Below are 16,935 nucleotides of genomic sequence, written 5' to 3'. Positions count from 1 at the left end.
CAAATTGCACAATACTTTTCCTGCACTGCACCCTCTATTGGGATGGTGAGGTTTAGGTTAAACTATACATTTGCTATGACTCAGCACTCCATGTGGGGAATCCAGGCTTTCAAGTTTCTTCCCAAATGGAGAATATGAGGAAACCCCAGCAACCTCCACTTTTCCATCCACATGTGAAGTGTAGGTTTGTGTATTGGGTGGTATGTGTGTGTTTAACAAGGATTCCTAGGTAAAATTCTCATGTAAATGTGAAGCTGCTGGAAGCCACCACATAAAGATCTGAGAACAGAACAGACCTAGAAGAAGTAGGTCAATAGATAAAGATTGGTGCATGTCTGTAAACAAATTCTACCTGAATGAAGCCAGTGCTGTCCTTGGGTTTCTCAGGTATCAGCATCACTAAATTCTACCTTTTTCTTAAGCCAGTTTGAATTGACTTTTTATTGTTTTCAAGTAAAGTGTACTGTATATATTAAATTTAATCCCTGCAATGGTGTTTTGTAAAAATTAGAACCTAGAGTGTAAAATTGCATGAGGAAAAGAGCTAGGTCAATAAAGGTTTCTGGTCAACACCTAAAATAATCCGCAGGTCCCTGACAGATACCAAGATGAAGTGACCTCTAAAAAAGGTATGGCTTTCTGAAGGACATCCTCCCCAGAACCCACCTCTTGAGCAGGACGGCCCACAAGGGAGATCCTTCCCTGGACTAGAAGCAGAGTTATGAGAAAAAAGTAATCATGGGTAATGATCTCAGAGAACAGAACCAAAGACAAGGTCAACCAGATTGACTGACCAAAGTTTTCCCTGCCAAGGCAGTGTATCATTGTTTTCTATGCCTGTGGAATAGGATGCATACTATAAACTGGGATTTAGTGTGCATTATTTTCCATCCCCCTGCTTTTTATTTTTATTTTTTTCCCGAAAGAGAGTGTGAATGCAGTCCCCCACTGCCACGAATTATGCAGTCGAGTTCCCCACATTTGGAGAGGTCACAGGGGTCAGTACACACGGAGTGCAACGAGTAAGCCTTGCCCTGGGAAAACCACCTTCGTGATCATGGTATCTCCCTTAGCCAGATAAACATGCCCCTACTATTTGAATAAATGTCTTGATTACAGTTACTTTGCCCTTTCTCCACCATTTTTCACTGGGTGTGTTGGGATGGTCAAACTTACTAGTCAGCCATGGGATGATGAGCTGCCCTTGCACATTGAACATACTGGAATAGTTACACGTACTCATTAGCCATGGCTATAAGGACCATGAGGACCAACATCTTTATGTGACTCGGAGGACTGCACATGACTCAGAGATTTTATACTTGAAGATGGGCACATTAACAAGATGACACCTTGACCTTTCTCTGAGGTTTCCCATTTGAGAATGCATGGAGGTTTTATCTGTTGTTCTTGCCACTAACTAACTACTCTCTCTTCTTAGGGTCATAGTACTCTGACTTCCCAACACGCAGCTGATGTGCTGACTCCACTTTGAACTCCAGATGTGCAGTGTATGACCAAAGTTGAGTCATTTCGTTTGTTCCACTTCCCTGATCACAATGTTTGGGCTGTGGTCAGGGATATAAGCCAAGTCTGCTCAGTTATGACAATGAGACTCAATTCTGGGGCTGCTGATTAGGAAAGCAAATTCTCTTTTGTGTTGCTTGGGCTTGAATCTTCTGGTTCAACTACAGAGCTAAAAAGAGGGTGGTGGGGCCTGACTGGTGTGGTTCAGTTGGTTGGGTATCATTTTGCAAAGTGAAAGGTCACCAGTTTGATTCCCGGTCAGGGCACATGCCTGGGTTGCAGGTTCGGTCCACAGTTATGGTGCGTACAAGAGGCAACTGATCAATGTTTCTCTCTCACATCGATGCTTCTCACCCTCTTATCCTTTCTCTTTCCCCTCACTTGAAAAATAAATAAATAAAATATTTTTAAATAAAAGAAAAGGAGGTGGGGTGTATGTGGTGGTGGGGGGAGAAAGAGATATCCAAGAAGTTGAAGCAAGAAATCAATCTGGTAATATATTTTGAACCAAGAACCAAGCTCTTTTCCAAATAATCCTATTTCTTCAAAACAGATATATCTCTAGATATATCAGTCATACATTACTTAAGTTATTTTGGCTTAAGTTTCCAGTCACTTGCAAATGAAAGTGTTCTTACTAATATAATTTCCTTATCCTGTGGGAGTGACTTGCTTGGATGGATGAGAAGATGAAGTATGTTGAGCACAAAGGACTCTGTAACCTGATATTCTGACCGCTGCTGCTCTCTGTAATCAGAAATCTTAGTGACTGCTTCTGTCAACATCTTCCCTTGGTGAAGGACTTACTCTTTCCAGCTTCAGACAAGATGAACTCTCAGCCACTCTTACCTTCTCCTCCCCTTCCCCAGACCACAGCCCACAATGTGCCCCCTAGAAGTAGTTGCTACAATGCCACAAAGCAGAAAATATTTTTTTTGCTTATTTTTTAACCTGCTCGTTGTTCATTAAGAAAAGTGAGAAAGAAGGTTTTGATGATTTTTAGAATTTTACAGCTGGAAGATAATATCTAACAATCTAAATTTATGAGACAGAGATAAGAAATTTATTGAATAAACCTGAAAGGAGTGTATCAATTAAGATTATGTTCAGCTGTGAACAATAAAAGCCCCATGTGAAGTAGGTTAAATGAGGCAGCTAGATGTAGGTTACAGATGGTGTAGGTTAAATGAGACAGCATGGCATTTTTTTTATCAACTACATAATATGAAGATTAGCAGCTGTGGTGCAGACTGCTCTTTGTTCATAAGCACGTATTCTACCCTCTTCTGTTATAATAAAGTTGTTGCTTGGCTCAGGAGCTGAATTCCAGCTGGACTCCATTTCTTAGCTTCCCCAGATTTAGGTGTGGCCAAGAGGCTACATTCTCACCAGAACAATATGAGAAGCATTGATGTGTCTTCCTTCATTGGAAGTGTGCTCCTTGTGGCCTGGCATGGTAAAGGCTAAGGCGAGCTAGAAGCCATGTGTTGAGGATGCTAGAATGCCTGCCAGCCTGGGTCCCAGGGTGAGTTTGAGGCATACAGCCTGCTTGTCTAGCCTGTGAAAGGGAAATAGATTTCTAACTTGTCTGAGCCTTCATATTGAGAGGCTCTTTTTTCCATAAGAAGAACGACTTTCACCATAATTAACCCCGCTGTCCAAGGCTAACATAGTAGGTGTATGCTATCTATTACCACAACTCTTTCAACCCTGTTGCTCTAATTTACTTGATTGCCATTAAAGATGCTTCATGGCCCAAAATGGCTATAGAAGCACATGCCATTATATGTATATTTCCAACTGCAGAAAGAGAAAGGAAAAAATGTAAAAGAGAGGGTGCATTTGCTTTTTAAAAGAGACTTTCCAAAAATGCCACACTGTACTTCAGCTTACATTTTGTTGGCAACAGCTTAGTCACTTTCCTGGCCATACTTAGTTGCAAGGGAACTGTATCTTCACATGGGTGGCACTGTGCCCAGCTATAAAAATCAGGGTTCTTTTACTAAGAGGAATGGTAACTATAGGGAATAAAATAGCAATTTTTCATATAAAAAGGAAATTAATATTTAATTTCTCATCTAAAAGAAGAAATAGAAAACAACAATGAATACCAGTATGGACATGGTGGAAAGGGAGAAGTCCTATAAGGAGTGTTCCCAGCCTGAACCATCAGAGGACCAAGATAAGAAAGTTCCCGGTCTCCAGCAAAATTCCTGCTGACAGAAAAAAAAATGGTAATCACCAGTTCCAGTTCCAACATCTACGATATTATAAAGGATACCTAAACAAGTTGTAAGTTGGTTAGGCACTCACGTAGGCCAGACCAGTGCTGGAAGCTTCCTTACATGGACACTGAATATCTGGAGTTTGATGAAGAGATTTTTATTTTTTGTTTGATCTAAGTGAAAGACACTCTGGAAGCAAGGCTATCACACAGGCCCATCCACCCTGCTGCCCCTAAGAGTGTTATTGCCTTGTTCTAATGAAGCTATACACATGTCAAAATTTGGGCTTAGGTTATAGTTTCTTATTTCTATGGGAAACACTTTTGGAATATTTCAGAGTAAGCCTCATTTAAGTGCCTCAGCATTACCCAAATTTGTTTCTAGGCATATAGTTCAGAAATACTTACAAATTGAGCAATAGTTTAAGCTCTGAATCTCTCGATGCTTTTTAATGCATATGTATTAAATGTTCAAACACTAATAATGACCCTGGAAGAAGAACATAAGATCAGACACAATGTAACCCAGTATGAGCTACTCGGGGTCCTTCAGTCTTGTGTGACTCCTTAAAGTCTTACCTGGCTCTGGGATTAGGTTACCTGATAGATATATAGGTAGGCAGGTAAGTAGATAGGTAGATAGATGATAGATAGATAGATAACAGAAAGAATCTTCTGATCCCACATAATGTATAAGGGCCATCCTTTTCTTCCCATATTTTCAAGGATTCATGGAAAGCTTACTTTTTCTCTTACCTCTCACTCCAGTTTCCTGTTCCCCTCCTGTCACTGGATTTTTTTTATCCTATCCCATAGCCTCAAACATAGAACACTGTGATGTTCATTCCCGTGTAACCACAAACATAGGACTAAAATAAAAATTCCTCTTGCTTTGCAAAACAGTTCAGTTTTCTTGTCCTCACTCTTCTTCCTTGAAGAATTTTTCTGGGACTTCCCTTGACCCAGTCAGAAACAGTCATCAGAGTCTTTTGCTAAACAAAGGCAACATTCAAGTTCTTAAAATTATAGTTTTGCCTTAAACATCATCATAAATTCTTAGGCATGGCCTGAATACTTGTCCACTTTTGTAGGTGAAAGAGAATATTTTGACTTATTCTTCTTTTAACATGAATTAACGCAACTCATGGCAAAAAACAAGAGTTGCGATTTTTAATTTTTTAAACGATCATTTCTTATATGAGAATCTCATGTATAATAACTGATAAAAATTATGTCCTGTAATAATTTAACAGTAATGCTTTAGCCTTCATTGTACTTTTCTGTCATATATAGAGTTTCCAGCAGGTGTCAAGTGCTGCTCCAGCACTTTGCACCCTTCACTCGTTTAATCTTCCATTTTACTGAAAGAATGAGTATTGGGATAAACACAGTGTTTTTTGCAGGCTGATGTGCCCCCGTAGGCATTCGTACTCTTTGAGGCAGTAAAATGGCTTGCATTGCTCCATGCTGCCAAAGCCCTCTGGGGTCTGTCTCTCTGGCTGTTCAGCTGTACCTCTCAGACCACAGCGGCTCAAAGGGTACAAATCCATTATCAGAACTCAGTCTAGATTTACAAGGTTTAAATTACTGCAGATTGCAAACTTGGTCCACTCCACTCAGTTCACACTCAACAGTCAGCCTTTTTCTGAAAAAGGATTAAGTACATTTTTTTTCCCATGGTTGCACCATCTCCACCCCATGTGGTACAGCACCTAGGAGGCACAGTATGGACAAACTATTCAGTCAACTAACGGTCAACTGCACTCTTCTCAGTTTCTCAGGACTGCCTTCCATCCCACACCAATGCCAATGTCTTTCTCTGGGGCTGTCCTGGTAGGAGTATAAATTTTCCTACCACCGGGAGCTGCCATGAGCGCTTGTTAAACAAGACAAGACATTGTTTTCATTTAAGATGCCTTCCCTTTGGAAATGCTTTATGACTGACTTGGGCATTTGCCCCAGCAACCCATTCTCTCTCTCAGGGGAATGGAGATAAAATACTTGACATTTACTGATAGAGTGATTTGGAATAATAGTAAGGGAAATTCTGAGATGTTTCTCAAGCTAGTTGGAAGGAATGTGGAGTGGATGCATTTCTCCACCAATGAATGGTTTGGATGCAGGCTGTGCCCTGACATACAGGTGGAACAGCACCATGGGACCACACCCTGGGTTCCCCTAACAGGATATGCCAATAGACATAGTCTGGAGAAGATTGGAAAGAGCTGGTTAATGTATAGCAAGAACATATATGTTCCCTGCTAATGGCCTCATTTCTCTTAGAAACGGATCAATGTGACCCATATTTGTGACCTTTTTGGGTGGGCTGGTACACCCTTCACCTCTATGTAATTTCTACTCCCTAAAATGAGAGCACATTTCCTGGATTAAAAAGGAAACAAAAAAGCTTCCTGGAAAATTTTGTGTACATTTCATTTACAAATTTGACACAATTCTAAGGTTCACATTTTCTCCAATTAAAAAATGTTGATAATTAATGCCCTGGCTGGTGTAGCTCAGTGGATGGAGCATGGGCTGCGAACCAAAGTGTTGCAGGTTTGAAACCCAGTCAGGGTACATGCCTGGGTTGCAGGCCATGACCCCCAGCAACCACACATTGATGTTTCTCTCTCTCTCTCTTTCTCCCTCCCTTCCCTCTCTGAAATTAAATAAATAAAATCTAAAAAACCAAACCAAAACAAAACAAAAAAATGTTGACAATTATAAAAACCCTGAAGACTAATGTAGAAATGTGAATGAAAGATATCTAGACAGTTTTGAGTATGTTAGATATGCAGTTACATTGAGGAATGGGCATACTCAACTTAACAGCCCTACTAAAATATTTTATAAGCATTCTAAACCCAATGTGTCTAAAATATAACTCCCATGCCCCATCATGTATGGACTATCCCCACATCTCCCTGTCTCCGTGAATTCCTTATAGTCATCTGGTTGCATGCCCAGACACTGGAAGTCTCTCTTAACATCATCTTTTTACCCATCCCTAGTATTCAAGCCACCATCAAGTCCTTTGATTTGATCTCCCAAATATCCTGAGATTTATACACTTTCCCTCTCCACAGGCCTGCATTAGGTCAAGGTGGTCCACCATAGTTCTTCAGCCTCTAGCCCTGTTTTAAATCTATTATCCGCAGTGCAGCCAAAATAACATTAGAAAAATGCAAATATGATTGTGGATTTTCTTTCTTAAAATCCATCAAGACTTTACATTGCTCTTAGGACAAATGTCAAAGTCCTAATCACAGCCTTGGCACACAGCAGGTCTAGAGTCCACTTACCTCTAATGCCTCATCTAAGCCAATTTCCTGTTGGTCTGTTAAGAGTGTTGTTTATATGTATATGTGTGTGTTTGTGTACACATGTGGATATGTGTTTGTATACTTTATAAAATTGTTACAGTAGGCATAGAAAGTTGTCACCTCTTTCTTTTATCCAATATTCGTGCTGTTGACCCATTGGTTTGTGTCTTAATACCAGAGAAACCTAACGTTACTGAAAATTAGCAATTGCCCCTTGGTGCCCTGCCAGGATCCTGCAGGTCAGTAATCCAGCAACACCGAGTTCCAGCCCAGAAGCGCACAAGCTGCTCTAGCTTCCACTGTCAATTCGCACCCTTCTATGGAAGAACCTTCTCGCCTGGGGAGTTTGCTTCCGGAAAGTGCCTATTAATCACTGCAGTAGCAGTTCCTGGGCTGGTGCTTGTTGCTGGGTGCTTAGGGCTGCTTCTCAAGGGTAATGGCCCTCAACCTGTTAAGGCATCCCCTCCCCCCTTTGTAATATCCTGTCATAAGATTAATAGCTCAAACGTGATGCCACATGCAAACACCCTGATAAGATCTTACTTAATGAAAAGCAAGCAGAGACTTGCTTCTGAGAACATATGTCTTTTGAGAAATTCAAAGCAAATTGGAGATAGCATGTAAAATGTCTCAGGAAAAGAAAAAGTTCTAAATGAGAACATTTATCATCATCATAGATCCATGTGGGCTGTCAAGACACAATAAAGATTTTAACTCATTTTGTCTCTGGCCGCCTTTTCCACAAGGACCTTCATTAACAATACTCCCTGCATGACCTGTTTCTGCTCAGCCACATTTCCCACTGTGGAGGACAGGCCTTGAAATATATCTTTTCAAATGGATGTCATTGATTTTAATATACCTTTAATAATATTGCAGCTTAGTGTTTTAATTACTCATACTTTTTGATACTTCCGCCCTCCAGCAATTTTATCTAATAAATCTGGTAAGCGCAATAGGCTCTGACACCCAGATATTAGACATACAGTCATGCTGTGAGAAGGCCATTTTCTGTGCAGTGGCCTCACAGGTGGGTCAAAGGGTGCCCCAAGAAACTCAGTCACTGCTGCCCCCAGAAGGAAGAGGCTTCCTTTCATATGCTGAATGGGGTAGCTACAATGGGATATTCTTCTTTGTTCTGTGGCAGAACCATGAGAACCCTTAACTTGCTGTTCAAATTGAGGCTTCATTCTGCCATGAGCAGCTCTGCACCATCTATTTCATCTTGTGCAATACTTCTCTGCCCCTAGTGCTTATCATCAGTATCTAGCTTCTCATACTCCAGTTAATTCAATTTGTATGTGTTTTGCTCACTGTTACAGATTGAATTGTGTCCCTCAAAATTCACATGTTGAAATCCTAACACTCACTCTCTCAATCTGTGACCTTATTTGGAAATAGGGCTGTTGTTGATGTAATTAGTTAAGTAAAGATGAGGTCATCATGGAGTAGGGTGCACTCTTAATCCAATATAAAGTGTTTCCTTATAAAAAAAAGTTGGGGGGGGTTTGGGGATCTGGACACATGTAAGTCCAGAGGGAAGATAATGTAAAGACACGGAGAGAACAGCATCTATAAGCCAAGGAATGCCTGAGGCTACCAGGAGCTAGGACAGAGGCCAGGAGCAGATTCTCCATTAAGGCCCTTAGAAAGAGTTACTGCTGCCAAAACTTTGATTTCACAACTAGCCCCCAGCCCTTCAAGACAATACTCTTCTGTTGTTCTAAACTACCTAGTTTGTGGAAGTTTGTTAAGGCAGCCCTAGGAAACTAATATACCCACTAAGCTATAAATTTCTTATGGATAAAGATCTAAATTTACTTATCTTCTTATCACCTGAGATTGCAAACAGGAGGTACTCAAGAATGGTTTATTAAACTCAATTATATGAGAGGGGAAGAATGACAAGGCACAGATGGATTGGTTGGAGAGTAAAGCTGGAGGATGACAAAAAGACGGACTCTTCCATTACTGTGGGGATGAAATGGAAGGAGATAATACCAAGGGACAGATATTTCAGCAGGGATGGTTCAAGTCCATAGATACAAATGGAGCAGGTCCCCAAGCATACCTCTAAAGGTGTGCCTTACTATATCAGGGAAGGAGACAAATAGGCTCAAAGAAATCATGCAAGGCTGAGCACTAGGACCCAGTTTACACTGATTTAGCTAATTTACTATTGGACAATAAATTCAAGAACATACTGGTGTGGCTCAAGAAAACACTGTGCTCTGGAGATAAAAGTGCTTGCAAAAATTGGAAAGCAGATTACAGGCAAGACTGTGGGACACAAAAGAAAGTATCAATAGTAAGAAACTGGACTTCTTCCGATAATCTCAGACGTAGCAGACTACCATAGGGAGTACCTGGAAAGCCTTGCATTGACCTGGTGCTGAATAAAGATCCAGGTTGCTTTGGGGGTCCAAATAAAGACAGATCTGTCTCAAGATGGTCTTTAAAAAGCTTTAGTTTCACCCTGGCAGGTGTGGCTCAGTTGGTTGGAGCATTGTCCCTTAATTAAAAGCTGTGGGTCCGATTCCCAGGCAGGACACGTACCTGGGTGGCAGGTTTGATCCCTGGTCCAGGCGTGTCCAATCTCCAGTTGGGGATGCAGTTAACTGATGCTTCTTTTTTGCACTGATGTTTCTCTCTCCCATCCTCTCTCTCTAAAGGCAATAAAAAATGTCCTGGGCAAGGATAAAAATATTTAGGAAAAAAATAAAGCTCTAGTTTCTATGGGATTATAATATATTTACCAAAGTCTGGGATAAAGAAACTTGATGCAGTCCATCTATTTTTGGTATAAGTTCACATCTTAATTGAAGTAAATAACTAACTACATACCAGTGATTGACTCAAGAAGTTGCAAAGTGGCTGTTCTTATTATGCAAGCAGCCTATAGGGATTTCCTATAGGCCAGTGCACTTGGCCAGATTTCCATTTTTGAAAAGTTTGAATTCGTTGCTAAAATGACCACTTAGGAGCATTAGTCAAGGTGTTGCTTCTCTCATTTATGACACCAGCCTGGCCCCAGTTGTCATTTATGCTCCTGATCTTGGACTTAAAGTTTAGCATGGAACAAACCGATTAAATCCTCAGCTTTCCTTAACACTTTAAAAATTCTTTTCAAGTAGGATATAGAATAATGTTGGCCTAAATTGCTTTAATTTACATATATCTAAATGCAAATTCTAAGACTAAATTCTAGAGAAAAATCATAGCTGTCCTACTTGTGACAAACATTTGCGATATAAAAATGTTCAGATGAAAATAAAGCATGACTAAGCCAGATGGACAGTGAAGTGACATAACTAATGAGTTTTTAAAAAAGCAATTGGTTTTATGATTTTGTAAGTAATAAGTAAGGATGATAGAAAACTTAAAAATATAGAAAATTATAAAGAAAAAAATCACCCATAATTGTGCTACTCGAACACAGCAACTGTTGAGATTTTTCTGTTTTTCCTCTATGTGGAACATCATGTTCTTTTTTTCCTTCAAATTTAATCAAAGCTTCACCAGCAGGATTAGTAGAAAGTCTCTTGCATTATTAATCCCTACAGTGCATGGAAGTTGGGTGGAGGGATGTCTTCCAAAAATTTTTTCTGTGATCTTTTGCACTCAAGAACATTTTGGAAAGGGACTTTGTTCTTCATTCCACACCGGTCACCCCAGTTATCTAACTTTTTAAAGCCTGGCATAAGTGTCTCTGATATGGCCTCTTGGACCATGTTTTTTAAGGTTTAGCCCCTATCTCCCTTGTTTGTCCCAATTCCTCACCACACACTTGCACTGTTCCTGCAGTCATATTATTAGTAATTGACTGTCACTCTCAATGTGGGGATTTGTCTCCATTAACTGAGAAACCTGGAAAAAATAAACTCAGCTACTTCCCAGAAATGGGAGAAGCTCCCTAAACTTCTTGCCATTTCTCCTGTTTCCACTTCCTCTCTCCTTAAAACATTTGACTTCTAACCACCACATCCCCCAAATTGGCATAACTTCTGGCAGGCCAGGGGGAGGTAGGAATGGGATCTACTGATTCTCTGGCAACTTCTGCTTTTGGCTCTCCCATAAAATATCAGCTGAGACAAAAAAAATTACAGAGATTAGGTGATCTTTTTTTGAAATGCCAAGAAAAAAAAAAACACACCCAGCAGTAACCCAAACAAATTAATTTCTTACTAAATTTTTCTGTCATATATATTTGATCCTAGGTTACTAGGATCAGTTCTGAATTCTATATTTTCTTTACATTACAACTAAACATTTTTCAATGTTGTTAAAAACCCTAAGCCAACATGACTGAGAGCTGCACACTTTTTAAGCACGAGTACACATTTATGCACATGAACATGTAGGCAGCATAGTGTAGGAGTCCTGAGAGGAAGCTCTGCAAGCAGACTGTCTGGATTTTAAGGCCAGCTCTGCCACCTATTACAAGTATAATTTAAGTAAGTTAACCCCACTGAGCTTCAGTATCTTCATCTGTAAATGGGCACAACAGCAATATATATTCATGTTGTGAAAATTAAGTGAGCTGGTGTATGTAGAGCCCTGAGAAGAATAACTCTCACACTAGAGGAATGCTGACAGTCATTTCACTACACCGCCACACTGTGTCATTAAGACATGGGCTCTAAGCCCTGGCTGGTGTAGCTCAATGGACTGAGCACGGACTGCGAACCAAAGTGTGGCAGGTTCGATTCCCAGTCAGTGTACATGCCTGGGTTGCAGGCCATGACCCCCAGCAACCCCACATTGATGTTTCTCTCTCTCTCTCTCTTTCTCCCTCCCTTCTCTCTCTAAAAATAAATAAAATTTTTAAAAATCTTAAAAAAAAAGACATGGGCTCTAGACAGCTAGCCCTCAGTTTGAGTCTGAGCTCTTTCATCTGTGATCTCGGGTGAATTACCTAGCTTCTCTGAACTTCAGTTCTCTCCCCTATAATAGAAAAAGAGTTGCACACCTTTTCAGGGTTGGTGTCCTAGTAAAATTCAACATTGAAGGTAAATTCCTCAGCACAATTCCTGTCATAAATTCAGCATTCAATGTATTATGACTTCATCTTTCCAGATCCCCTATGCTTAAAACAAAGCCTTATAAATAGTAAATTCTCAAAGAGTACTTTTTGAATAGATGTCTATTGGCTAAAGAGTTGGTTCACAATGTACTTATGTTAATGTAAATGTTTATATAGACCTGGAAGGATACACACTGACTTGGTTACAGAAAATACTCATGCGCAGTAAGATCGGGGAGAGTTAAGACAATTTCACTTTTTCTTAGAGTTTACAATGAGAATAAATTCACATTTTAATTTTATTATTTAAAACTAGCTTTAAGAAAATTAAACCTACAAAATAAGGCAAGAACATGTCTTGCGCCCCCTGGGTTTAGCGGACCGTCGCGATGCTACAAGCAGCGTGAAGGAGGAACAGGGCGGCGTAGGCACCGCAGACCCTTCAGAGACATTTTAGGTCTCCATTTCTTTTGATCTTCCCTTTAAGTTCAAGTATATGGCCTACCTAGCATAGTCAAAAACATTTTTTTCTAAATGAGTAGTTTTGAGACATATACAAAAGATTTTCTCACGAATGGGCCACTTTTGAAAAAGATTATTGTTACATCACCATTGAACGTACACAAATCCATCCTGAAGTAAAATCTCAATTTGACACACTCCTCACCAGATGGAATGCTTTCACTGCAATATATTCCATTAAAAGCTTCTTTGTGTTAGGATTAAGTTATAAAAATTGCTTGGTATTTCTATAGGAAAAGAGCCTAGCACAGCTGGCAAGATATGAATTTCCTAGGGCTTGAAATTTCTCTGTGTGCTGATGGTTGCCTGGGTCTTGGGTCCTGCTAACGACCCCACCCATATGTGGACCTGGTAAAGACATGATTGGTTAGCTCTGCTGTAGATTGCTTGGGGTCGGTTAGGCCACCTCCAACCAGCATTTGGGAGCAGCTGTTCACAGATGAGGGCACTCTGCCCAGAGCAGGGCATGTTATCCATGGGAAGGGCTGATTATTCCACCTGTCAAATCAGGGATGGAAAGCACTGGTCATTGGGTGTGCTCACCTGTCTCCTTCTGCCAGCCTCCAATACAAACTAGTTCTCTTCTGCATTATTCCTCACTTCTGTCTGTGGAGGAACCTACCATCGAGCTAATGTGTATTTGAAACTGTGGCCTGAGATTTGAGACACTCATGGGCCCCAGACAAAGGAGAATACCTTAAGTATCCAGCTGAAAGGAAGGGCTGTATTCGTTGGCAAAGTATCTTGTGAGACCAAGATTTCAGAGAAATGGTGTAAGTTAGAGCAGATGCCACCTTATCAAATCAGAGAAAAAAGGAAGAAAGACTTGGGCTTAATGAAAGAAATGTTGGAAAAGAAAAACATTGAATGACAAAGTTAACTTGTGCCAAATTAGAAGTAGGTAAAATCTTACCTGATGGCCTCTCTCCCCTCTTCATGGACTACATCCCTCTAAAGCCTTGGTATGATGCAAAATGCACAGGACTGGAGATCAGACAGATTTTGTTCAAATTCTGACATTGACATTTGCTAGAGGTCTAACTTCAGCTATGTTATTTATCCTTGAAGGCCCTTAGCTTCCTCATCTGTAAAAAGATATTAAAATATCTACCTAACAAGACTGTAGGGGAAGAATAGTGGCATAAAGCAGTTAGCATTTTGTAGATATTCAGTAATATAATCAAAATTATGAATGGCTTTCACGTACACTCAGAAGATAGGGCTTGCCCAATCCTAGCTTCTCAACCACTTGAGGTCTGCAAGCTGTCAACCAACTGTTTGGTTGTTTTTTTTTAATATATTTTATTGATTTTACTATTATAATTGTCCTGATTTTTCCCCCTTGGCTGCTCTCCATCTAACATCCCCCACTCCCTCAGGCAATTCCCCCACAATTGTTCATGTCCACGGGTCATGCATATTACTTCTTTGGCTACTCCATTTCATATGCTGCATTTTACATCTCCACGGCTATTCTGTAACTACCTATTTGTACTTCTTAATCCCCTTTCCTCCTCACCCAAACCCCCTATACCCCACTCCCATGAAAACATTCTCTGTATCCATGATTCTGTCTCTGTTCTGCATCTGTTTGCTTCGTTTGTTTTTTAGATTCAATTGTTGATAGATTTGTATTTTTTGCCACTTTATTATTCATAGTTTTGATCTTCTTTTTCTTAAATAAGTCCCTTTAGCATTTTATATCATAATGGTTTGGTGATGGTGAACTCCTTCAGTTTTTTCTAGTCTAGGAAGCTCTTTATCTGCCCTTCAATTCTAAATGATATCCTTGCTGGGTGGAGCAATCTTGGCTATAGGTCCCTGATTTACATGACTTGAAATATTTCTTGCCAATCCCTTCTACCCTATAAAGTTTCTTTAGAGAAATCAGCATACAGTCTTATGGGAACTCCCCTGTAGGTAACTAACTTCTCTCCTGCTTCTTTTAAGATTCTCTCTTTATCTTTAACCTTTGGCATTTTAATTATGATGTGTCTAGGAGTGGGCCTCTTTGCATCCATCTTATTTGGGACACTGTAATTCCTGGACTTTCATGTCTATTTCCTTCACCAAATTAGGGAAGTTTCCTTTTGTTATTTTTTCAAATAGATTTCCAATTTCTCACTTTTTCTCTTCTCCTTCTGGCACCCATATGATGCAAATGTCAGACCTCTTGAAGTTGTCCCAGCAGCTGCTTATACTATCTTAATTTTTTTGGATTCATTTTTCTTGTTTGCTGAATGGTTGTTTCTTGCTTCTTGATGTACTAAATCATTGATTTGATTCTTGGTTTCATCTACTCTACTGTCGTTTCCTTGTAAATTGTTCTTTATTTCAATGAGTGTATTAATTGTTTCTAATTGGACCATTTTTATGCTGTTGAAGTCCTCACTAAGTTCCTTGAGCATCCATATAACCAGTGTTTTGAACTCTACATCTGATAGGTTGCTTATCTCTATTTTGTTTAGGTCTTTTTCTGGAGTTTTGATCTATCCCTACATTTGGGTCATGTTTCTTTTTCTTCTCATTTTGGCAGCCTCCCTGTATTTGTTTCTATGTATTAGGTAGAGCTGCTTTGACTCCATGTCTTGATAGAGTGGCCTAATGTAGTAGGTGCCTTGTAGGGTCCAGTGGCACAGCCCTTCCTAAGCTGAGTACTTGAGGTGTACCCTTCATTTGGGCTGAGTACAACCTCCTCTTGTAGTTGAGCCTTGGTTGCTATTGGCAGATTAATGGAAGGCGTTTATCCAGGTCAGTCAGGCGCAAGGATCGGCTGTGACCACTGACCACCAACCTCTGCTTTCCATGGAAGATCTGTTTATGCAGGAGCAGGGGGGTGGTGCTTTGATGTGGTCTGTAGCTTTCCAATGGGTGCACCGTCCCTGGGGTTTCCCCAGTGATGCAGGCCAAGCTCAGCCCCCACCTGTGTTTTGCCTGGGGTCACCCTGCCTGAGCTATAAAGCAATCTGAGATGGCTGCTATGTGTGCTGGACTCGTAGATTCCCAGTCATAGCCAAGCTGTGAATCTAGGCTGGCTGCTGGTAGTGCTAGGCCTGAGACTCACTGAGGCCAGCTATTGCTTATTTGAGAGGATGTAGGAAGTTGTGAAGCAAGAGTCAAGACCAGCCATTCATATGGAAAAGAAGCTTGGGTGGACCTATAAATAGGGTGGAGCAGAGTCTCTGAGGATCTCCAAGGTAGGTCAAACAAAGTTAGCCAATTAGATGGAGTCTCAGATATGGTATTAACTTGCCTGCTCTGTGGGGTGGAGAGTTTAGAAAAGGGACAACAGCCTCTGCTTCCCTTGATACCAGATACTTCATTCTCTCCCTGTATATCACCGGTGCCTTTCAAGCTATTACCCTGGTGCTGGAGTCCAGAGGAAGTAAGTCTGAGTAGGCAAGTCCATGTGTAGGTTCTTTAAGAGGAACTGCTTGGGGTTCCAAAAGTTTCTTTCACCTACTCTATCCCCACTGGTTTTTGCAGCCAGAAGTTGTAGAGACTTATCTTCCTGGCACTGGAACCCTGGGCTGGGGAGCCTGGTGTGAGGCTCGGGCTCCTTGGTCCCTAGATATCCCTCCCAAATTGTTATCCACCACACTTGGGCATAGGGCTGCCCATTCCTTCTACCAGTCTCAATGGATGTGGTTTCTTTAATTCTGTAGTTGTCCGATTTCCACTCAACTTGATTTTTGACAGTTTTGAGTGAAGGTTGTTTTATATTTTAGTTGTAATTTTCATGTGGTTGTGCAAAGAAATGAGCCATATCTGCCTACACTGCCATCTTGACTAGAAGTCCAACTGTTTGATATAATAACAGATTGTAGATGGTATTTTTCCATAGGTATAGTTTAATAAAGTTATTTTTGAACTGGTATTCTTATCGATTTAAAATTTTGAGCAGGCCAAATTCTGATGGGATACATTTTATGCCCACTACTATGAATACAATAAAAATATTGGAAAATGACAAGTGTTGGGGAAGATATAGAAAAATTAGAACACATTGCTGGTGGGAATGTAAGAGTTCACCCACTACAGAAACAATTTAGCAGTTCCTTAAAACACTAAACACAGAATTCCCATATGACTCAGCAATTCTACACCTAGGTATATAGCCAAAAAGGATTGAAAACAGGGACTCAAATAGATACTTTTATACTAACGTTCATTATAGCATCATTCACAATAGACAAAAGGTGTGAACAGTGTCTAGCTACAGATGAATGGACAAACAAAATGTGTTACATACATACAGTGAGTTATTATACAGGTCATAAAAAGGAATGAAGTTCTGATACACGGTATGACATGGA

The 16,935-nt window shown here is 40.3% G+C and overlaps 1 non-coding gene across 1 annotated transcript; it reads right to left on the bottom strand.

Moving 5' to 3' along the window:
• Positions 1 to 922: 922 nt before the first annotated feature.
• On the bottom strand, positions 923 to 1,085 carry LOC114491271. The gene has a single exon (XR_003684066.1). It is a non-coding gene; the product is annotated as a U1 spliceosomal RNA (small nuclear RNA).
• Positions 1,086 to 16,935: the final 15,850 nt, after the last annotated feature.

Source organism: Phyllostomus discolor, chromosome 2, assembly GCF_004126475.2.
Source record: "Phyllostomus discolor isolate MPI-MPIP mPhyDis1 chromosome 2, mPhyDis1.pri.v3, whole genome shotgun sequence".
In the NCBI taxonomy this organism is placed as follows: Eukaryota; Metazoa; Chordata; class Mammalia; order Chiroptera; family Phyllostomidae; genus Phyllostomus; species Phyllostomus discolor.
This window is presented reverse-complemented; position numbering and strand designations above follow the sequence as displayed.